The 24,748-nt window shown below is 38.6% G+C and overlaps 1 protein-coding gene across 6 annotated transcripts in view; it reads right to left on the bottom strand.

The window, feature by feature from the left end:
- The window catches only part of CHD6 (chromodomain helicase DNA binding protein 6), a 211,092-nt gene extending 186,962 nt beyond the window's left edge, over positions 1 to 24,130 (bottom strand). For 2 of the 6 annotated variants that reach the window (XM_081289966.1, XM_081289958.1), the window contains exon 1: positions 24,031 to 24,130. The gene's annotated coding sequence lies outside the window, so the exon portion shown is untranslated. Of the gene's footprint in view, positions 1 to 781; positions 872 to 8,131; positions 8,208 to 24,030 lie in introns of those variants that run through there. The other 4 variants (XM_081289959.1, XM_081289964.1, XM_081289960.1 and 1 more) reach the window with 4 other exon arrangements.
- Positions 24,131 to 24,748: the final 618 nt, after the last annotated feature.

Here is a 24,748-nt window from a genome sequence, read left to right as displayed (position 1 = left end):
CGAATGCCAATTATCAAGAATACAAGCAATAATAAATATTGGTGAGGATTTGGGGGAAAAGGTACACGTATACATTGCTGGTGGGACTGCAAACTGGAGCAACCACTATGCAAAGCAATATGGAGATTCCTCAGAAAACTTGGAATGGAACCACCATTTGACCCAGCTGTCCCACTTCTCAGTTTTTACCCAAAGGACTTAAAATCAGCATGCTGTAGTGAAGCAACTCAATTCACAATAGCTAAACTATGGAACCAACGTAGATACCTTTCAACAGATGAATAAAGAAGAAATGTGATGTATCTACACAATGGAATATTTCTCAGTCTAAAAGAAAAATGAAATTATGGCATTTGCAGGTGAATGGATGGAAATGGAGAATATCATGCTACGCAAACTAAGCCAAATCCAAAAGACCAAAGGCCAAATGCTTTCTCTCATAAGTAGATGCTGATACATACTGGAGGGGGGATAGTGGGGAAGAATTAAGGAGCTTTGGATTGGACAGAGGAGAGTGAGGGGAGTAGAGGGAGTGTGGGGTGGGAAGGACAGTGGAATGAGACAAATATTAGTACCCTATATACATGTATGATTACATTACTGGTGTGACTGTACCATGTACAGCAAGAGAAATGAGGAGTTGTGCTCCATTTGTGTATAATACATCAAAATGCAATCTACTGTTATGTATAACTAATTATAACAACTTTAAAAAAATTTTTTTAAAGACAGACTAGACTAAAAAAAGGGGCCAACAATATGCTGTATCCAAGAGACTCACCTCATAGGCAAAGACATCCACAGACTGAAGGTAAAAAGATGGGAAAAAAACATATCATTCACATGGATCTCGGAAATAATCAGGGGTTTCTATCTTCATATCAGTAGACTTTAAACCAAAGTTAATCAGAAGGGAAAACAAAAGACATTTCATACTGGTTAAGGGAATCAACAAGAGCTAACAATAGTAAATATTTATGCCCACACAATGGAGTACCCACGTATATCAAAAAAAAAAAAAAAAAAAAAAAAAACTTTCTCAATTTCAAGAAGCAAATAGATCACAATACAATAATACTGAATGACTTTAACACACCTCTCTCACCACTGGATAGATCCTCCAAACAAAAAATAAAGAAGGTATAGAACTAAAAATTACAATTAATAGTTTAGACTTAACAGACATGTATAGACTATTTTATCCACCAAGAACTGAATATACTTTCTTCTCAGCAGCATATGGATCCTTCTCTAAAACAGATGGCATCTTAGGCCACAAAGCAAATACCAAAAAAAAAAAAAAAAAAGAGAGAGAGAGAGAGAGAGAGAGAGAGAGAATATCTTGCATCTTATCAGAACATAATGGAATGATATTAGAAGTCAATGATAAAATAAAAAATAGAAGCTACTCTAACATCTAGAGACTAGATAATATTTTATTGAATGACAAATGGATAACAGAAGAAATCAGGGATGAAATAAAAAATACTTAAGAGACAAACCAGAATAGCAATATAACATATCAAAATATTTCCTTAAATAGAAAATCAATAAATAAATAACAAAATAACAAAGCCCTAGAAAAAGAATAAATCAACACCAAAAGGAGAAGACAGGAAATAATTAAAATCAGAGCTAAAACAGGATGAAATTGAAACAAAAGAAAAAACCCACAAAATCGACAAAACAAAAAGTTGGTTTTCTGAAAAATTAAAGAAAATTAATAAACCCTTAGCTAAGCTAACAAATAGAGAATACTCAAATTACTAAAATTCACAATGATAAAGGAAATACCACAATGGACACTACTGAAGTACAGCTGATAATCAGAAGCTATTTTGAAAATTTATACTCTTAACAAAAAAGAAAATCTTACAGAGATTGACAAATTTCTAGAGACATTATGCCCTACCCAAACTGAATCAGGAGGACAAAGAAAATTTAAACAGATCAAATCAAGCAATGAAATAGAAGATGCTATCAAAAGCCTACCAACCAAGAAAAGCCCAGGATCAAATGGGTTCTCACCTGAGTTCTACCAGACCTTTAAAAAGGAACTAATATCAATCCTCCTAAAATTAATCCATGAAACAGGAAAGGAGGGAACCCTTCCAAACTCATTCTATGAAGCTAGACCACCTTGATACCCAAAATAGACAAAGACACATCAAGGAAAGAAAATTTTAGACCAATATCCCCGATGAACACAAATGTAAAAATTCCTAATAAAATACTGGCAAATCACATACAAAAAAATATTAAAAAGATAGTGCATCATGGTCAAGTGGGATTCATCCCAGGGATGAAAGACTGGTTCAACATACAGAGAAATCAATAAACATAATTAATCATATCAATAGACTCAAACACAGGAATCACATAATTATCTCAATAGACACAGAAAAAGCATTTGAAAAAAACCCAGCATCCATTCATGTTCAAAACACTAGAAAACCTAGGGATAACAGGAACATACCTCAACATTGTGAAAGCTATATATGCTAAACCCAAGACTAACATCATTCTAAATGGAGAAAAATTGAAAGCATTCCCTCTAAAAACTGGAACAAGTCTGGGATGCCTTCTTTCACCCTTTTTTTCAACATGGTCCTGGAAACTCTAGCCAATGCAATAGAAAGAAATTAAAGGGATACAAATAGGGAAAGAAGAACTCAACTATCCGTATTTGCGGACAACATGATTCTATATTCGAAGACCCAAAAACTCCACCAGAAATCTTCTTGAACTCATAAGTGAATTCAGCAAAGCAGCAGGATATAAAATTAACACCCATAAATCAACTGCATTCTTATACACCAATGATGAATCAACTAAAAGAGAAATTAGGAAAACTATCCCATTCACAATAACCTCAAAGAAAATAAATATTTGGGAATCAACCTAACAAAAGAGGTAAAAGACAGTGAAAACTACAGAACACTAAAGAAAGAAATTAAAGATGACCTTAGAAAATGGAAAGATCTCCATGTTCTTGGATAGGCAGAATTAATATTGTCAAAATGACCATACTACCACAAGCACTAAGCAGATTCAATGCAATTAGTAGCACTGAATTCTATCCTCAGCACCACAAAAAAATAAAGATGTTGTGTCCACCTAAAACTGAAAAATAAATATTAAGAAAAATAAGAGGCTCAGAATAGCCAAAGCAATCCTCAGCATATACTACAGAACTACAGTAACAAAAATAGCATGGTATTAGCAGCAAAACAGACATGAAGACCAATGGTACAGAACAGAAGACACAGAGACAAACCCAATAAATACAGTTATCTCATACTAGACAAAGGCATCATAATATACAGTGGAGAAAAGATAGCCTCTCAACAAACGGTGCTGAGAAAACTGAAAATCCATATGTAATAAAATGAAAATTAGACCCCCATCTCTCACCCTGCACAATACTCAACTCAAAGTGAACCAAGGACCTAGGCATTAGATCAGAGAAGGTACCTTGCTCCTACTAGAAGAAAAAGTAGGCCCAAATCTCCATCATATCAGCTTAGGAACCAATTCCTCAACAAGATTCCTAAAGCATAAGAAGTAAAATCAAGAATCAATAAATGGGATGGCATCAAACTAAAAAGCTTCTTCACAGCAAAGGAAACAATCAAGAATGTGAAGAGAGGGCTGGGGATGTGGCTCAAGCGGTAGCGCGCTCGTCTGGCATGCATGCGGCCCGGGTTCGATCCTCAGCACCACATACCAACAAAGATGTTGTGTCCACCGAGAACTAAAAAAAAATATTTAAAATTCTCTCTCTCTCTCTCTCTCTCTCTCTCTCTCTCTCTCTCCCCTCTCTCTTTCTTTAAAAAAAAAAAAAAAAAGAATGTGAAGAGAGAGTCTACAGAATGGGAGAAAATCTTTAACACCTGCACTTCAGATAGAACACTAATGTCCAGGATATATAAAGAACTCAAAAAACTTAACACCAAAAAAGAAATAACCCAATCAATAAACAGCAAAGGAACTAAACAGACACTTCACAGAAGAAATACAAATGGTCAATAAATATATGAAAAAATGTTCAACATCTCTAGCAATTAGAGAAATGCAAATTAAAACACTGAGATTCCATCTTACTCCAGGCAGAATGGCAATTACCAAGAACAGAAGTAATAATAAGTGCTGGCCAGGATGTGGGGGAAAAGGTACACTCATACATTGCTGATGGGGCTGCAAATTGGTGCAATCACTATACAAAAGCAGTATGGAGATTCTTCAGAAAACTTGTAATGGAACCAGTTTGGGCCAGTTATCCCACTCCTGGCTCTATACCCAAAAGATTTAAAATCAGCATACTATAGTGACATAGCCACACCAATGTTTATAGCAGCTGAATTCACAATAGCTAAGGTATAGAACCAACCAAGGTGCTCTTCAACAGATGAATGGATAAAAAAAAATGTGGTATACATACACAATGGAATATTACTCAGCTATAAAGAAGAATGAAAATATGACATTTGCAGGTAAATGGATGGAACTGAAGACTGTCATGCTAAGTGAAATAAGACAAATCCAAAAAACCAAAGGCTCAATGTTCTTTCTGATATGCAGATGCCTCGCAATAGGTGTGTGTAGGTGGGTGGAGATTCACCAGATTGGATAGGGGGAATGGGAAAGGGGAAGGGGGATGGGAATGGGAATAGGAAAGACAGTAGAATGAATTAAACACAACTTTCCTGTGTTCATATATGAATACACGACCAGTGTAACTCCACACCATGCACAATCACAAGAATAGGAAGCTGTGCACCATGAATGCATAACATGATAAAATACATTCTGTCATGTCTAACTAAAAAGAGAAAATTTTAAAAAGAAAAAAAGAGTTGTGAAAGATGGAATTAACTTCCTTGTGATGCTCACCTGGTTTTTATACTTTAGGTTCTTTTCTTCTTCTTCTCTAATTTTATTTTTATTAGTTCATGAAGAAACACAAGAGTGTTAAGATGCTTTTTCCAAAGTTCAAGGGTTTGTATGCACACAGCCCTGGGCCACCATGAACTCAGAGATGGCACTTTAAGAGCATGCACAGCACCCACAAGGGTTGCACAGACTTTGACCCACAACATTGCTACTTACTTGTCTTGCTGCTCTTTTAGTCTCTATGGTTCTGGGGAGACAACCACCAACTTGTTAAGCATGCTCTGAAACGTAGGTGTTATGGGGCTGCAGGTTCTGAAATTCAGGTATCTTCCCCCAAATTCCTAGATGGACACCCTAACCTTCAATATCTTGAAATGTGGACTATATTTGGACACAGGATCTTTAAAGAGATGATAAGGTTAAAATGAGGTTATTAGGGCCAGTCCTAATCCAATGTTATAAGAAGAGAAGATGGGACACAGAAAAACAGAAAAGATCATGCTCACATGGCAAGAGGCAACTTATCTATAAGCTGAGAGATCACAGAAGAAACCAACCCTGCTGACAGGCATCTTGATCTTGGACTTCTAGCCACCAGAACTGGGAGAAATAAAGTTCTGTTGTTTAGCCACCCCATCTATCTGTGGTATTTCGTTATGGCCGCACTAGCAAACTAATTCAATGGTAAACACACTTCACTATAAAATCCCATGACCAAGGAGAGATGCTACATGTAAATTCAGTCCTAAAGAATTTTTGATGGCTTCAGGGTATATCTCAAGTAATCTCATCTCATTTACTGAGAAAAAAATACATTTTTAGGGGCTGGGGATGTGGCTCAAGTGGTAGCATGCTCACCTAGCATGCATGAGGCACTGGGTTCAATTCTCAGCACCACATAAAAATAAAGTATTGTGTCCACCTAAAACTAGAAAATAAATATTAAAAAATACATTTTTAATAAGCATCTCTATAGTTTAATCTAATTAAATCTTTCACAATACCAATAGTAATGCACTTAGACCCTTTTTTCTTTGCTAGAGCAATCACCAAGATTTGTTGCCTTTCTTTTCCCCTCCACTAAAGTATTTTCAGTACTATATGCTAGAGTGATCTATCCCAAGGCTCCAGTGAGATGAAGGTCAAACTTAAATCATGTTTTCCTCAAAATTTCTTCCCAAACTGATATTTCTAACCAATTTAAATCAAAGTATTACTATTATAGGTCTCTGAAGATACCATGCAGCCTCATATCTCCACACCTATGCATGAGTTATCATCCTCCGACCATCTGGAAAACTCCCAATAATACTTTAACAATCAGAAGAAACTTTCCCTCCTCCATGAAGTCTTCTGAAAACCATTATCAACCCCTAAAATGTAACTAACTCTCCTCATTGCTGTAATTATTTGTGAAAGGATCTGTCTCCTTCATTAGACTGTAAGGTTCTGATACCATGATCTGTACTCACATTTGACTTGCATATGCCCTTGCAGAGCTCCCAGTATGTGGTACTTATAAATATACAGTGAATAAATGAATGCCACCAGTAAATCCATACCAACTCCTACCAGTGTGGCATAAATCAGGTTTTACACTAATCTAATCAAGTCTTCCAATACCAATATAATGTACTGTTGGACCTTTTTCATTTGCTAGAGCAATCACAAAGATTTGTTGCCATTCTCTTCCTAGAATGATAACTAACTAATCAGTGCTCCACATCAACTTGAAATCTCATAGACTGTAGTAATAACAAATCCCACCGTTATGTAAAACTATAATATATCCACAAAAAATACGGGGCAGGGGGTACATTTTGTATTATTTCATTTAAAATTCACTAACAGGCAAAGCTAAGCTTTGGTGACGGAAGTCAGAACAGCACTAAGGCAAATGGGGTAGGGTTGATGTCTTAAAAGAAATACAAGAGAACCTTATGGGGTGCTAGAAAGTTTTTCTTTGTTGATCTGAGGGTGGTGGTTACACAGGCATGTACACATGTAAGAGTTCATCAAGCAGCATACTTTAGATTAGTACACTTAACTGGGATGCATGTGATATACTTCAAAAACGTACATTCTATCTATGGTACTCACTTATTCTACTCCCAACCCAGAGTCAGTACTCAATGAACATCTGTGACTGAATGCCTAACCATTTTCCAGAAAGAGAAGCAAAATCTAGCCAAGCAATTACAATCAAAGACTTGGTTGGAGCTGGACTACAGGAAATACAACATTCCCTCTCACAAACAAGAAACTTGCTTCAGCCCAGAGTTGCACTATGCCTACAGGTTCTATACAGGTAGCACTTCCCTCTCCTACAACTGGCCTGGTGGGAAACTTAATCCCTAGATACTCAGCCCTATTGTTAAGGCATATGATCCCAATGGCATTTCAAGATGGGAGGGGGGATATGGAATTTTACAACTGGAAGCTCTTCCCTACTACCTGACACACTGGCAATAATATCAGAAGAAAGCCTCTTTCTGATAATTTTCATTTAAATTTTCTGTGACTGTTTACCTGTCTGGCAAACTCCTATTGATCCTTCAAAACCCAATTAACTCTTCTAGGAAGTTCTTCTTAAAGAACTTCTAGGAAGTTAACTCTTGTTAACTCTTCTAGGAAGTTCTTCCTAAATTCTCTACCTGCCTCTATGTTCCTTTCACTGTTCTATTTACTTTGTTTCACTGCAATTTAAATATCAGTCTTGTCTATTTCCTGGTGATCACATTTGTCACCCTAACCTTAAGTGCATGGCAAGGCTCTTATGAAGTATGCAAGTGTCTGCTGAACTGACTTGCAACATGACTAACACTGGACGTGCCTTCCCATTCAAAGGCCCAACTCCAGATTCCCAAAATAAGTGGTATTTCCCAGATAAGGCACAGTCTGTACTCAAGAAGAAGGAGTGAAAAAAAACTATAAATATTCTCTAGGACAATATTATTTTTAGTGTTGTGGTCACCAGTCTCTCAGAACGAACTTCAGGGTAGTAAACTGGAGACGGAATGACTTAAGTGAAGATTATGGGATCTACCATGTAAGCTACAATTCCAAAGAGATATGATGTAGCAGACATGGTTCCAGAAGCAGTGGGTTCACTTACTTCCTGAAAAACAAAGTCCTAGTGCACAAGGACCAGCCCCGAGGTGCTGTGAGATCAGAGGGAAAAAAAAGCAGATAGATCTAGGATTGCACAAAGTACAACTTACTGGGGGGGGGGACTTACTGACAGAAGCATGGTCCTAGAGGCAAGAACAGCTGGGTTGGGCTGGTGGTGTAGATCAGTGTTAGACTGCTTGCCTAACATATGTGAGGCACTGGGTTTGATTCTCAGCACTGCATAAAAATAAAATAAAGGTATTGTGTCCATTTACAACTAAAAAAAATAAAAAATAAAAAAACAGTTGGATTCCAATTTGAGTTAGAAAGAGGGGTGTATATGGGTAGGGACAAAAACTTCATTCTGGCTGGAATAAACCTGGTTTATTTTAAGACAATATCAGGGGCTGGGGATGTGTCTCAAGTGGTAGCGCGCTCGCCTGGCATGCATGCAGCCCGGGTTCGATCCTCAGCACCACATACAAAGATGTTGTGTCCGCCGAAAACTAAAAAATAAATACTAAAAAATTCTCTCTCTCTCTTTTTTTTTTTTTTTTAAAAAAGACAATATCAGGGGCTGGGGACGTGGCTCAAGCGGTAGTGCGCTCGTCTGGCGTGCGTGCGGCCAGGGTTCGATCCTCAGCACCACATACAAACAACGATGTTGTGTCCGCCAATAACTAAAAAATAAATATTAAAAAAAAAGGAAAAAAAAGACAATATCAAAGAGTCAGGGGTATCCCTGTAATCAGGGTCTGACTGTAAAGCCCCACATATGACTCTAATGGTTTTATCTATTTATGGCTTTCTGGGAAACTATGCAGGAAAAACCAGACAGGGTTAATTAAGTGGCAATCATAGTGATTATGAGTCAAGATAGCTATAGTGGTGTCAAGCTAAATCCACAAAGGAGGGTCTCCAATGACCTGCACTTATAAACCTATAAGAACAAGTAATTGGTTGTGCACAATGGCACTTGCCTTTGATCCCAGCAACTTGGGAGGCTGGGATGACTGCAAGACCAGCTTGGGTAACTTAGCAAGGCCCTAAGCAACTTAGCAAGACCGTGTCTCAAAATAAAAAACAAAAAGGACTGGGAATGTGGTTCCATGGCTGCATACTCCCAAGTTCAATCTCTGGTATCAAAAATAAATAAATAAATAAATAAAATGTAAAAAGCAAGTAATCATGTGAACAGGAACAAATTATTTTACCTCCCTGTGTCTTAGTTCCCTCACCCATAATATACAGGTAATAATAGGTACCTACAACCTCACATGTTAAAGGATTCAAGGAGACACTAAATACAAAATACTTAGTGCCTGGTATACCATAATAAGCACTCCATAAATGTTTGTTCTAATTATTGCAGCTCTGGGATGGAACAAGGATGTGTTGGTTTTACTTGGTCCTATCATACGCCTGCCCTTCCTGGTACTGGGCCAAATCTACTCCAAAGGGCTCTCCCCCACTGGCTGCTCTGTTTGCACAGCTGATTCCTCCTCCATGCAGGGCTTCCCTTAGGCCATGGACACACCAACCCAGCAAAGTTCCCCTCCTCTTCCATTCTCCTAATGAAAACTTAGTAGTTTCCTGTTTCATTTCCTTAGTGCTCTCCCTGTCAACAGATTAATGACAGCAAACTGATCAAATACACAAGTCCCTACAGTCACTCTCTTAATATTCTTACAGGTAATCCAGTTAAATAATGAAAACTTCAAGAATTTCAGGCTTTGCTATCTAATGTTAAATAAATCCTTCCCTCTATCCATCCCCTTTCTTTATCTTTCTTGCTTTCTTTCAGGGAGAAGGAGGGTTACTTGCACTACAAGTCACAAAATATAGGTACTCATCTCACCTTCCCCGTGAGGCAAGCCCTTCAGTTGCCCAAAGTAGTTTTGCCCATGGGCTTAAAAAGCTCCCTACAGGGCTGTAGCTGTGGATCAGTGGTAGAATGCTTGCCTCGCACAGGTGAGGCACAGGTGAGACACGGGTTCGATCCTCAGCACCACATAAAAATTAATTAATTAATTTTAAAAAAAAAAAGCTCCCTACAGTACTGCCCTGCCACTAGCTCCCCAGTCTTCATTTAACACCAGGGAGTAAAACTACCAGTCCACTAAAGTTTAAGGGCATTTATTGAAACATAGCCCATGACTATAGTGAGCAGCACTGCGCTCAAGTTAGGATCCTGCTTTCCACTCTCTCTGGTAGACTGCCTCTGGACAGCTATACCTCCACACTGCTCTTCCCACAAGCTGTCATGCTTCTCCAAGTTGGTGGGTCACAACTAGTATTTCTCTTCAAATTTAAAAAATGTAAATAACAACAGATGAGTTTTATATTTCAATAAAACTATTTTTAAAGACTACAGAATAGAAAATATAATTACCACAAAGAGTAAGAGTAAATATCCAGCTTTGAAATCTTTGAATCAGCTGTACATATACATGTGTATGTGTAATGGGAACAACATCATGCTTTTATTACTGTATGCATGGTTACAAGCTTTTTTGTGGGAGGAGGCAGAGCAGACTCTCCAGCCTGCTCCATTTCCAGACCTTCAAAGGTCTCTAGCTGAGGTTAAAACAAGCCTTCTCACTGGAGCAGTATGGCCCCACCCAAGGGAAACAGCTGTTTTGGCACACACACACACCATGCTCGGGCTCACGACGTGCATGCATGTTTAGGGGGATGTCAGGGAGAGCAGGGACTACTGTAAAGGACATAATCCTAATGTTCCTGTTCCCCAGGTTAAATCCCATGCTCAGGTTCACGGGAAAAGATGTTGAGTTCGTTTTTTTGTTTTTGTTTTGTGGTACTGGGGATTGAACCTAGGACCTTGTGCATATGAGGCAAGCACTCTACCAACTGAGCAGTATGAACTCTACCTGTTGAGTTCAGTTTTGCAATTGGGACAGGTGAGTGAAGCTGCCTACTATGTGGCTGGAAATAAAGATGTAAGTCACAGGAGATGGTGGGGATGGAAATACAGATAGTACAGTCATCAAGATTGGAAACAAGAAAGAAGTCAGCTCTAGAAGAAGTTTAAAACTTAGGGCAGAGGACCAAAAAGACATGACTTTAGGGGTAGACAGAGAGGTCTTAAATAGTGGGAAAAAAAATAAAATCCCAAACTATATAATAATCAGTGGTCCTCAAAAAATAACAGAAAACTCCTAACTCCTAAAGTTACAGATGAATTCAGAGCTCTGAAAATCTGCTCCCAAAGTTTCATTAATACTATAACATTGTCTTAACTAAAGAACAAGAGTCATCTAATAGTTTTAATCCCAGGATGGAAAATAACTGTCAGGACAAAACCTCTCTTAGCCTCAGGGAGGCATGAAAAAATAGGTGTGCATTGGACGTTCTATTTGGGAACTCTGCATGAGTCTTCTAAGGCTGATTCCAGGGCTATAATGGAGTGCATGGAAGTGGGTAAGCAGAGAATGAGGACCAGGAAGCTGAGCTACATCATTATCACAGTGTTTTCATCTCAATTTCTGAAATCCTGTGACTAACAGATCAAATTAATGAATACTGAAAGGTAAGGACACATGGTAGATAACTTGATTCTATGCAAACTACTTGACTGCATTCTAATGGATGAATAGAAAAGGGGTTATAAATAACATCTGTATGAGAAAAATTTAAACATTATGAGTGATATATTTATGTAGGAGAATGACTTTTAGGGTAAATATGTAAAAGTCTTTAGAAATTAGGTGTCTCAAATGTTATTCAGCAAAAAAAAAAAAAGGAGTTGAGAAAGTTACAAAGCAAATTTGACAAAATGTTAATAACTACTGAATTAAGGTAAAGAGGAGATGGGTGGTTAGAGTACTATTCTATATGTATGATACTTTTCAACATACAGTGTTGCACACCTGTAATGCCAGTGGCTCAGAAGGCTGAGGCAGGAGGATCATGAGTTCAAATCCAGCCTCAGCAAAAATGAGGCGCAAATAACTCAGTGAGACCTTGTCTCTAAATAAAATACAAAACAAGGATGAGGATTGGCTCAGTGGTCTAGTGTCCCTGAGTTCAATCCCTGGTACCCCCTGCCCCACGCAAAAGATATGAAATGGGGAGATATATATGCTTTCAAGTATAATTTTTTTTTAAATTTCTGTGTGTCCCAGAATGAAAAGCTGGTCCAAAAATGCCTCATGAGGCTGGGGTTGTTGCTCAGTGGTACAGCACTTGCCTAGCATGTATGTTTGAGGCAAACTGGGTTTGATTCTCAGCACCACATATAAGTAAAATAAAGATCCACTGACAACTAAAAATAATAATTTTTTAAATGCTTCATGATATTTTAAAAATACGATTCCCATTCACACATAAATTTATTTGGTAAAGAGAAATTATTTTAAGTGTAAAAAACAAGTCAGGTTCTATCCCATAAAGTTATTTTCTTAAGTTGTTACTATAAATTAAAAATACTGGGCTAGGGCTGTTGCTCAGTGGTAGAGTACTTGCCTAGCATGTGAGAGGCACTGTGTTCAATTCTCAGCACCACATATAAATAAATGAATAAGATAAAAATCCATTAACATCTAAAAACAATTTTTAAAAAATATTTAGTTTTATTCTTAAGGTACTCCTTTCACATGTTGTTGGATACTTTACCTGGATTCTTTATTTTACCTGGATTTTTTTATTTTAAAAGGTTGTACTAGTACTAAAGGGTTTGACACAGATGCCAAGAGTTAAAGGAAACTTATTTATTTGTGCTAATATATACAGTATGGATAAACCAAACCCATAGAAGACTTACTTTTTAAATTCATGCACTTTAACTTTAATCTCAGAGTTCTGATTAAAACTGACCAAAAAGTTTCATTTCCATCCACTCTCATCCCCAAGGAAGGTTTTATTTAATGATTAAAAAGAGAGAGAGAGAGAGAAAAGTAAACAAAATAGAAATGTTTTAAGTACTCAAATATAAGTACCTGAGAAAAGGAAAACTAACTTTACTGAAGGCAAGTATTTATTGAAGACCTTCTATGTACAAATCTCTATCAGGAATTCAAAGTACAAAGAATGAATGTTGCACCTGCAGGGACCCCAATTTTGTTGGAGAAATCAACCATACAGAAAATTAAAGGAAAAAAAAATAATGGCTGGTTCTGTCTTTCCTTGTCCTGGCTCTTAGCCACGCCATCACAATAGTCTCCTAATTCATTACTCTATTGGCAGGACCCTCTAAACCAGTGATTCTCAAACTTGGGTACAAAATGGAATTCCCTAGGAAGTAACAATCTAATAACTGAGTCCCTCCTCCAGAGAAGCTGATTTGATTGTGTGCAACAAGGGCACATATATATACACATTTTTTTCCATACTGGAGATTTAACCTGGGGTGCTTTAATACTGAGCTACATCCCCAGCCCTTTTTGTTTTTTATTTTGAGACACGGTCTCACTAAGTTGCTTAGGTCCTTGCTAAGTTGCTGGAGCTGGCTTTGAACTTGTGATCCTCCTGCTTCAGCCTCCCAAATTACTGGAATGACATGCATGCACCACAGTGCCTGGCGATTCCCTATTTTTAAAAATTATAATATCTAATTCTTATCATGCTTACAACACCAGGCATTGTTCCAAGATTTGACATAAATTAACTCATTTGCTCAAAACAACCATGACACGTTATTCCCACTTTAGATGAGGAAACTGAAGCACAAGGAGGATCACACAGTCAGTAAGTGGCAGAGCTGAGATTCAAACCCAGGTAGTTTGTCTACAGAATCTATGCCCTTCTCCACTATGCTATAATGACTGCTTATTCACTGTCAGGCCACCATCCTATTAATAAAGCTAATCGTGGTCTTCTGAGAAATTTACTTACAAATTATTATAGATGTGAAGGATATTTAATTAAAGCAAAGAACTATCCTTATGTCATAAAAGGTGGAATTTTAGAAGGCAGTAGAAGTAGATAACTGATTGCAAAAAAAAGAAATGGAAGTTTTTACAGAATGACACTAAGAAAGACAAATTCGGTAAGATGCACCCCTGGAATTTTTAGAAGCATTTGTAAGGAGGGACAGAACACAGGAGTAAATGTAAACTTTCACAGAGGTGCCATGGGCAGGACCCATATTTTATATATAACAGTGGGAAGTAAGATAGTAGCACCCAAGGAAAGGCAGCACACTGAGGTGGCTTAAGAATACAGGACCCCTGGGCTGGAATTGTGGCTCAGCGGTAGAGCGCTCCCCTAGCACGGACAGGACCCGGGTTCAAAACTCAGCACCACATAAAAATAAATGATTTGTATTGTGTCCATCTACACCAAAAAAAAAAAAAAAGAATACAGGACCCGAGCTGGGGTTGTGGCCCAGTGGTAAAGCACTGGCCTAGCATGTGCGAGGCACTGGGTTGGATCCTGAGCACCATATAAAAATAAATAAATAGAATAAAAGTATTGAGGAGAAAAAAAAAAACCCACTTAGTGGCTTTAAAACAAACATCTATTTGCTATGAAACCACTGCATATTTATTTCAAAAGAAAAAGTACCTGCCTAGAAGTGACACACATTGCTTCCACTCAAATTTTATATCCAAAGCAAGTCACACAGCCATGTCCAACTTCAAAGTAATGGAAGTACAATCCCACCATGTGTCCAGAAGAAAAAGAATCAGAATACTGGTGAAAAATCCTAACAACCACCACACCTGGCAAGAACCAAACTCCACATCTGCCACAAAGTAAGCACTAAGTAATGGATAGCTATTATTATTACCATGATTCCTGAGGGGTCTGGAACCTATTCTAATAACCCCAAGTCATAAAAGTAAATAAGCTGAATAAATAGATGAGAAAAAAATCTTATCATGCACATTATTTGTAATAAAGCAAGGTGAATGTACAGTATCTCATCATGATATAAGGGGCATGACAAAGTTTCTAGTAAGCAAAAAATAGTGAGAATTACCAAAACAGTATAACAAGGATTTAACCAAAATATTTCTAGTAAACAGTAAAAAAGCTTAACTAAAACAAAGCCACTAATTTAAGACAAGTAAAATTTTGTTGATAATATCTTCACTGTTTTAAAGAACATTTTAAAATTATACAGACTTTCAAAGATGTACTCCTAATCTCAGAACACTTTTTCCCCATAAAATCTTAAGGCAAATTCTTCTATGTGACTTTTCAAGACCCCCTAACCCTTGGAGGTTAGGTAAGAAATCCTATACAATAAAATGAGAATTGATTTAATCATAAATTAGCCATAGATTAGCTCTGTGGCTTCACAAAATATTTACATGACAAGGCCAACTTCCATCATCCATCAAATGATGAGACAGGACTAGATCCTCAGAAGTAACTTCCTACTCTACTCTACTGCATTCAAAAAAACAGAAGGAAGCTTTATTTTAGGAGAATCTAATTATAATGTCAACATTTGTAAGATCTGGTAACTCTTACATCTTAAACTAGAATAACTGCCTCAACCACACCAATAACAGCAGCAACAAAATTTAGTTGAAGAGTAAACATGCAGCTGGGCACCACGGCAAATGCCTTTAATCTCAATGGCTTAGGAGACTAAGGCAGGAGGATCAGGAGTTTAAAACCAACCTCAGCAACTTAGCAAGGCCATAAGCAACTTAGCAAGACCCTGTCTCTAAATAAAATAAAAATATTATAAAGGGCTGGGAACGTAGCTCAATGGCTAAGTACCCTTGGACTTAATCCCCAGTACTGAGGAGGAAAAATAGAAAGAGTAAACATGCAGCAGGGAGCCATGGTATACATATCCCAGCTACTTAAGAGGTTGAGGCAGGAAGATCATGAGATCAAGGCCAACCTGAGCAACTTGGCAAAACCCTGTCTCAAAAATAAATAAAGAGTGAACATGCAACACAATCAATAATACCCAGAGAAGAGGCCAGCTAGTATGAAACACTGCAAAAAGAGAAGAATGGACAGAAAATGACTGTTATGGGCAAATAAGGAAACTGGTATTTGTGTATGGCTTATGAAATCATTGTCTTTTACTAAGATCTCCAACATTCCAGCAACCAGCAGCAGTGATGAGAACAAACTCCAAGCAAGGAACCTCCAAACTTTTTAAGTTTGGGACCTGTCAAACTATCAGACCTCAATAGATGGGTTTTCTCATTCTTTAAAGACCTCATATCAAGGATTCAAATCACATGCCCAAAGATCTAGAACTTGAAACCCTTTGGAGAAAGTTAAACAAAGGAGCCCAAAGCAGAGGTTACAAAATGTCAAGCCCCCGATCAGTGATATTCATGCCATTTTCAGTTAAACGGAAGCCCTTGCCCAGACAACCTACCACATCTTCACTCACTGAATCCTGAGAATGGGAAAACAGAGTTGATTTATAATAAATAACCAATGAAATACAATACTGCATTAACTCATGCTATAACCAAAACAAATACTGCAGCATCATAAATTTTGCTTAGTTGGCAACTCTAGCCATAATCTTTAAAGAACCTCTAACATTCTAAGCCTGTGAACTACACTGAACACCATTTTCTCTCTTTCTTTAAGAGTCACTGCCTAAATGACCAATAATTTCCTTCTTGAAAACCTCAAACCCAGCAAATATGTTTAATAAAACTGTTATTTGGTTCGACTCATTTTATTATGACTGAACAGCATTTTTAAAAGGTATGATTCTACATGTGGACCTTCACTTAACTTCTATAGCCAAAATTCCATCTACTCATCAATGACAAAATAATTTCCAATTCTGCAATGGATATTGATGAATATACTAGAATCAATGCTATCCTTGGTTTTTTGGAGTTTAAAAATTGACATTTAAGCAGATGGAGAAGGGAAAAGAACTATATGTAACTCTGAATAAGCAAAAGAAATCCCAACTTTTATCAAATTAATTCTTAATTATATAGGAAAGAGACAGGAAAAAAAAATCAATCTTTCAAGGGAGCAAAAAAAACAAAAAATAAAAAAAAATTCCCTTTATACACTATTAAACCATCCTGTAAGACTACTGACAGAAATACTTTATAGTAAAATTGACCTGAAATACTTTAAAGTAAAAATCTCACTACTTAAGTAATGAGAGCCCTCATAGTCGGCATTATTTCTAATGAAAACTGGAGAACTATAGCACTGCATTTACAAGAAAGTCTCAGAAGCCACACTGAAAGACATCACACATGTTAGCCATGCACTGGTTACCTTACTGATCATTAGGCTTTAGGAGACACAGTGAAACTTATTTTCTGATCCTACTATTTTCTGAACATTTAAATCAACTTCCAGATAAAAATAAATAGGTAAATACAAATGGGTAAACAGTGTCAAGTTTAATTATATGACTTGCTTACTTTCATTTTAGGTTAAAGGGCATTCTTGTACCATATTATATTTTCCCTCACAGCTGAAGAAAAAAAAAAATCTACCATTGCTCCAAAGGAAGTTCAAACTAAAGGGTCTAGAACTGCTGTCCAATACTAGTGCCACCAGCCATATGTGGCCATTTGATTTTAAACTAATATCAAATACAACTTAAAATTCTTTTCTTCAATTATACTCGCCACATTTTAAGGGCTCAAAAGCTCCATGTGGCTAGTAGCTACTTTGCAGGTGCAGGACATTTCCATCATAGCAGTTCTGGTCTAGAACAATGTCTCTCAAACTTCAACTACTTTAACTTAAACTTTAACAGCTTGTTTATAAAAAACAAATTTTAACAGCTTGTTAAAATATAGATTCCTGGTTCTCCAACCCAGGTAGTCAATTTCAGTAGGTCTTACATTACAAATTTCAATGTAATGAGGATATTTATGCCCATCACTTTAAATATTGCTCTAGGTAAAGGACTAGCTTTTGTTTTTGTTCTTTCCCAATCCATCATTTCTAAAACAGCAGAAAAATGAATTACTAAGAAAAAATAAAAGACAATGTAAACTAATTTTTTATTAGTAGTTTTAATAGCCAAATCATTTTTCTAGCAAATGGCTATAAAAGCATCTACAGGCTTCTTTATAAGGCCTGTACAGACCTAACAGTCCATAGACCTGCATAAATCTATGAAATATTTGGAATAGCCAGATCTAGAAAGTCTTATTTTACATTTTTACAATCATCTTTCTGAAGCTTCTCAGTAACAGTCTCTTTTATGTCCTCTATCACTTCCTCAACATATTTTAAAAATCCAAGGCAAAACTGTTAATTCCATTAAGCAGCGCATACCTAAGACCCATAAAGAAATACTACACCCGGTTTGCTTAAAGAAGCAATCTAGCAATCTGATGGTGTCATCATTTATAATGTGATCTGATTCTGTCCCACAATCAGCAATGATGACAGCTTAACTTTTTCATGTGAACCCTAATTGAATTTAGACTGCTAACGCTGCAAGAACGGTTAAGCCAAAATATACAACAAAAAATAATAGTCTCTGTGTTATGTAAAATTTATTTCAATAAATAAAACCTATGATCTGAACCTAGCTGGCCAAACATAAGCTTTCAAAGGATTTCTGAGAACAGAGATGATTTTTCTTGAACCCAAAGTAAACAGGCCTGGTACATTTCTTTACTCCTGTACACTTAAGGAAAGACAAACCAGTGTCAGTGCCCTGTACCAAACTGCCTAAAGCTAAGGTATTTTCCCTAGTCTACATATCAAAATAAACTGACTCTTTTACTCAACTTCTGGACTGGACCAACAAATGGACTTATATAAAAAAATCACCAGGATAATTTGAAGTTCAGTCAACCTCCTAGAGCTGCTATTAGAATGTTCTTGTTGCTCTAGAAATTTATCAATTTGTTTTTATTTCAATAAGTCATAAAATAAGGCCCTGAGAACTTTAGTATGACATACTTTTTCTATAGTAATGCCTGATTTAATGGAACTTTACATATATATGTATTTTCTCTGTGAAATAATGTTCACAGACATTATTTTAAGAGAAACTTCTCTTAATAATAGAAGTTACAAGACATCTCATAAAAAGTCTGGGAAATATAAAATAGAGGAATTCTTTTTAATTATCCCACTTCAATATAAGAAAGAAGATCCCTTCTCTCCTAATGTATTGAATGAAGCAATAATAGAATGAATACAAAGTAGTAGTATTCAAAGCAAGAAAATGTCACAAGCTTTTGCCACAACCACCCCTTCTGACCTATTCTATTGGCTGAGGCAGATGGCTGAAACCAAGAGGCACAGGACTCTGTAAAACTGTCTTGCAATTGTCCCATATTTCTCATTCCAACCTTTAACTATGAGGTGGCAAGGATATGCAACAGCTTCCATAAAACCATAGGGAGGGAAGAATTCTGGGGATAATCCCAGAGAATATCTGGATACTGCCCAGAGGGATGCAGAAATAATTCACAGAGCCCAAGCCAACTGACAGAGGCTGAGACCGCAGGATGTGCCAAAGGGCAAAAAAGCCCAAAGAAGTTACCCTCCAGACAGAAGATTTTGCTCCTGCAAAACAACTGTTTTTGGAATGGCCTAAACCAATAATCCTTAATTCCCACCCCATCTCACGATCACCCACAAATGGGTGGAAAAGAATAGAGTAGGAGAATGGTTTGAGAATCACAAAAAGCAATGACTTCTCTTCCTATAAAAACATACTCAAATCTAATTTTGCATACTATTTTGTGGCATTCTAGCCCAACTAATGACTCCCTAGGGGTCTATGAGCCCTAGAATAAAAAGCCTCAACCTATCTAGGTAGAAACTAACAGTTATATGTTACCACAGTAGTTAGACCTTCTTTTAACCTGAATCCTGGCCTTTTGTATAAAAGCAATTGTGGAATTAAAAAAAAAAAAAAAAATCCCAGAACATAATACTCTGGTCACATAGTATAGAAGAAAATTCAAAACAGACTTAAGTTTTAACAATTTGATTAAAAATCATACTATGGATCCATAAAATTAGATCAATGAACACCTCTTCAAGAATCTTAAGAGACAGAAAAATGAAAATTTCCTTTCACTTATTTAGAAAATTCTAAATCACTTTCTATGTGTGTTTGCATTTACATCCTCAGGTTACCTTAAAGTTCTATTTCTAGTTTTTCTGAAATTTTCTAGTACTGTCTTACTATGTTAACTTCTTCTGAAATAATTAGCAAATAAAAGCACCATGAGAACCTGTTAAAAGTCTAGGGGTTTTTTTTCTTACTAAAAGTTTTACTGTCCTTTCTTATGACTATAAAGAAAAAAAAGTTCATTAATTAAAACATAAAACCCTGGTTCTGAAAATAGGAGCTATTCAAGTGATGTCATACACAGCATCACAGATTCTCAAAATCCCAGAGTAGAACAATGATGGCAAACCACCTAAAAAATAAAAGTAAAAGGATGTATAGAATCACTATAATAGACTATAAAACCCAACAAATACAGGTACTTCAGGCAAAAATAAACATTTTTCTCTTAATTTCATGCAAATGATTTCATTCAGAAATGGGAACAGGGATGGATATTTTAAAATAACTTCATTTTACTACCTTCAGGACTTTTATGGAAGTAACAATTTCTCATGAGGGTATCAACGCCTCCACAACGGGAACGAAAGAAAAGAACATTTTGGCAAGGAAAAAGTGACTGCATTCTCTCTCTCTCTCTCTCTCTCTCTCTCTCTCTCTCTCTCTGCACTTCATGGTTTATAATGCACCCGGCTATGCCTAAACTCCTAAGTGCACTATATTGAGAGAAAGGGGAAAGGGTGCCTTCACTGTATTTCAATGCCCCTCTTTGGTGACAAATTCCTGAAAAGGAAAACTAAAAATGGAGATGTGTACAGGAGAATTTAGGAAACGTGTGTTGGTTTAGCTAACACCACACTACTAAAACATGATAGCACACTCAAACTTTTAAAGAAATCTTTGGAGAGTGAGTTGCATTTTAAAATAAAATGTGCTTTGGAACCAGATGATGATTTCAAACTCTGGCACTTATCATTTATTAGCTTTTATGGGCTAGAATAAGTTAATTTATTTTTCTCAGCTGCAGTCCAGCTTCATGAAGTGGCTATCAAAGGAGGGAAACTTTTTCATCTCTGTAACCCCAGTATATGGCTGAGTGCTGGATACACACCAGGTATTCAATCAATGCTAGTTCTTTTTGCTCCTCTCACAAGTATGTCACATTCCATTGCAAACAAAAATGTTCTCTAGGGAATAGATACCTAAGCCCTAGCCATTATGTATTTCAAAGAGTTTCCAATATAATAACCTGGGACAGGTGAATGTAGGCAGTCCCATAAAATTCTCTGCAGTTTTTCACTTGAATTAAACTAAAACTTTAATAAGTGATATAAGAGACCAAATATCTGTTTTAAGATTTGTGATACTGGGGGAAGGAGGGAGTAACAGCAGTCTGCTCAGTTTATTTGGATATTGTCATTGTCCCATAGCAAAGATATTTTTGCATATAGAGACTTCGAATCCTAAAACCTATTCAAAAACGTTCTATGGGTGACTCAAAGTCTTCCCATGAAAGTTGAAAAACATATGTACTCACAAAAGAGTGAAGCCTAGATTGCGGAACCTCACAGTTTTAACACAGGAAGACTAACCACAAACCTTGCTTGAGACCAGTCTGAACTTCCAAGAAAACCAAAAATTTCTTTGAAACTTCTACAAATTAAAGAGATCTCCAAGACATATTAACCCCAGGGCTTATTATTTCTGATAAGCTTTCTGCAATACTAGATTGGCAAAATTACAAATAAGATGTGGTTCCTAAAGAGAAAATTTTGCTTCAGATTTTCTTTAGTATTTGAAATCATATAAAAGGAACATCAATAAATACAAAACTCACTGCCAAAGGATCTTCCAGAAATTGTAGCAGGGTTAGTTCTGATTTTCCCACTTTACTTCTAACTGGTCCTTCAACTTTAGTGTGGTTTTGCCTAAAGTAATACACTGACAAGCACAGAGAACCTCCAACTATATTCATAACAAATTACAAAAATAATCGTAAAGATAGAAATATTTAAAAGTTGTGGTAAAAGTGATCATACTGAAAGATATTGTGTGCTATAACGGAAGGGCTAAATGTGAAAAGCAAAGAAGTAACTACAGAATAAAAACTATGACTCCAGGGAAACTGTAACACCACACTTAGACACAACTCTAATTTCACAAGAGATCTTCTCTGCCCATGGACAGACTACACCAAGAACAGCATCACAGTTATTTTACTATGTGGGAGATTCCAAGGCTAATAAAAAGGGGATGGGAGCGAGATGTGTACAGGTTAGTTTTCAGGATCCATTAATCAAGAAAAAAGTTTAAATATAAAATGAATCATAATCCATCTATGAAATCTGCCCTGGGCAGACAGGACTCCAAAATTAGTAATCTCACCTCACATTTTCCCAGGCCTTAGGTTAAAGTGTTGCATTGCTTACATGAAACCACCTGCTTTGGTTGGCACAAACCATGTTACTTGACAATTCATGTCTAATCATTTTATCATACACAAATCTCAAGCTTTCTTTCTCCTGCCAGAAAGCCACAAGTTTCACAAAACCCTCTCTCTGAGGTTGCCAATCCGATCTTCCAATCTGGCTTCCAGTAAAACTACAGGACCATACCCAATGATGGGACAGACCCCCAGTAAGTCAAAATGCTCACAATTAGCCTTGGGAACACAGCAGAGTGGTCTCTGTTCACACTTTTCCAAATGTTATATGCAGGTCCCATGAAATCTATCGAAATTTCAGGGCCTAGAGGGATGGTATTCTTATATACCATTTAGTAAACAATAATCAAATCTATGGCAAGATATTCTGGACACCCTGAAAATTGCAAATATTTAAAATATATTTTTCTCTATTCATGGATCTGTTACACCAGAAATTAACAGTTTTCAATGGGTGGAGAATAAAGCACACACAGCCCCAGAGATAGATGCTCAGAGATGCCATGGAGTCACTAGAAACCTTGGCCAGATTACTAATGGTCCATAAACCCTAATTTGGAGAACACGGGCCTACAAGCTCAAAATTGAATTATACTGCCTTATTAGATCCCACAGTAGTGAAACCACAGTCATATTAGTCATAACTAAAACTAGGAATACTCTATGTACACAAATATAAAGTGACTGCTTATGCATTTTTAATTGGATCAAATAAAACTGAAGCTGCAAACAAACTCAAATTTCAATTATCTCACTAGTGCGGGGATTTCCTAATAACATCTTTTTAAAAACCAAGAAGCTGCCAACCCTCTGCACATCTGACAGGCATGTCCCTAGAAATTTGGAAACAACGGACTCCGTTACTTCTCAAGAGCCAAGAAAATAAATACCCTGAAGGGAACAATTTTTTCTTTTCATTTTCAAGCTCAAACATGCAATCTAACAGTGCTCAAAACTTGGCAGCGGGGTTGCTGGACCCCTCCTGGTCTCCAATATTCAGGGCGAGTGCGCGCTAGAGCGTAAGAAGGGGGCGGGAAGGGTGCACGATCCGAGGACGCGCCGGGGCCCCCGCCCCCTCCCGGAGCAGCAGCCTGGCACCAGCCCACCCTCCTCCACCCCTGCAAACAGACGCAGGACGCAAATAGAGCAACTTCTCTGCGGGGGTGACGGCGGGAACAGCGGTCACCCCCGCCTCTCCCTGGCTCCCGGGGGTCCCACGGTGTCCGCCCCGGGGGACCTCCGATCGCCCCGCCCCGAGGCCCGCGGCCGGGGTCTGCCGGACCCCCGCCCCTGCGCATGGCCCACAGCGGCGCACTCCCAAGGACGGCCGCCCGGCCCGAGCGCGGCACGAGCGCTGGCGGGAGCCGGGCGCGGCGGAGGCCGGCCCTTCGCCTCAGGCCTCGGGCCGCAGCCTGCCCTCCGCAAGGCCGCCCGCCCGCCGGCCCCGCTCGGACCCCCGCCTGACCGGGCCTCGGCGCCGCCGCAGCCCCTCATCCCGGCTCCATTCATAGGGGCACCCCAGCCCAGCCAGCGGGGCGGGGCCGGGGACCCGCGGACAAGGCCAGTCCGCCGAGGCCGGAGAAGAAAATAAAAAGTTAAGAGAAGAACTTACCTAAAATGGCTCCTGCAGCAGCCAAAATACAAACAGCTATTATTTGGTGAAGTTTAGCTCAGACACCCTGCAAGGACACCCTAACCCAGCGTGGGCCCGCCTTCTCTGCCGCGCCATTGGGCTTCGCCAGCCCAAAACACAAATTTATTGGTCAGCTGGGCTGCCGCTCAGACAGAAGCCCATTTCAAGCTTGCTTGCAGAGGCGAGTGATGGGCTCGCTCCATTGTGCTCGTATTTGCATGGATGTGATCGCGGCGCTGATTGGCCCACGCTGGGGCCGCTCCGCCCCCCTCCTCGAGCCCCCAGCCTCGGAGACGCCGCTGCGCGCGGCCCCGCCCCCCGGGACCGAGCGGCGGGGCCACAGGGGCGGGGCGGGGCCGGGGTCCCGCGGGCGGAGGGGGCGGGGCGGGGTCTTGCACGCCGCAGACCGCAGGCAGGGGGCGGGGACCTGAGGCACGCGCTGTAGCGGACGCGGGCGCTAGCGGGGGCGGGAGTTGAACCCGCAGGTGGAGGTCTCTCAGGTAGCGGGCGAGCAATCTGGAAGACCCGGGTCTGGCTTATGCTGGGATGGGAGAGGATGTGGCTGGGAACCCGCGACAGAGGTGTTCCGCGGAGGCCCAGGTAGCGCAGAGAGAAGCTGGGAGAGGCTAGGATCCCGCGGGTCAGGGAAAAAGATGCTGAGAGGCCAAGCGAAGTGTGGAGCCCGGTCGATCGTCTC

This window comes from Spermophilus citellus (assembly GCF_964194105.1).
Source record: "Spermophilus citellus genome assembly, chromosome: 4".
NCBI classification, from domain to species: Eukaryota; Metazoa; Chordata; class Mammalia; order Rodentia; family Sciuridae; genus Spermophilus; species Spermophilus citellus.
The sequence above is the reverse complement of the archived record's forward strand: the minus strand, read 5'-3'. Positions and strand labels throughout refer to the sequence as shown.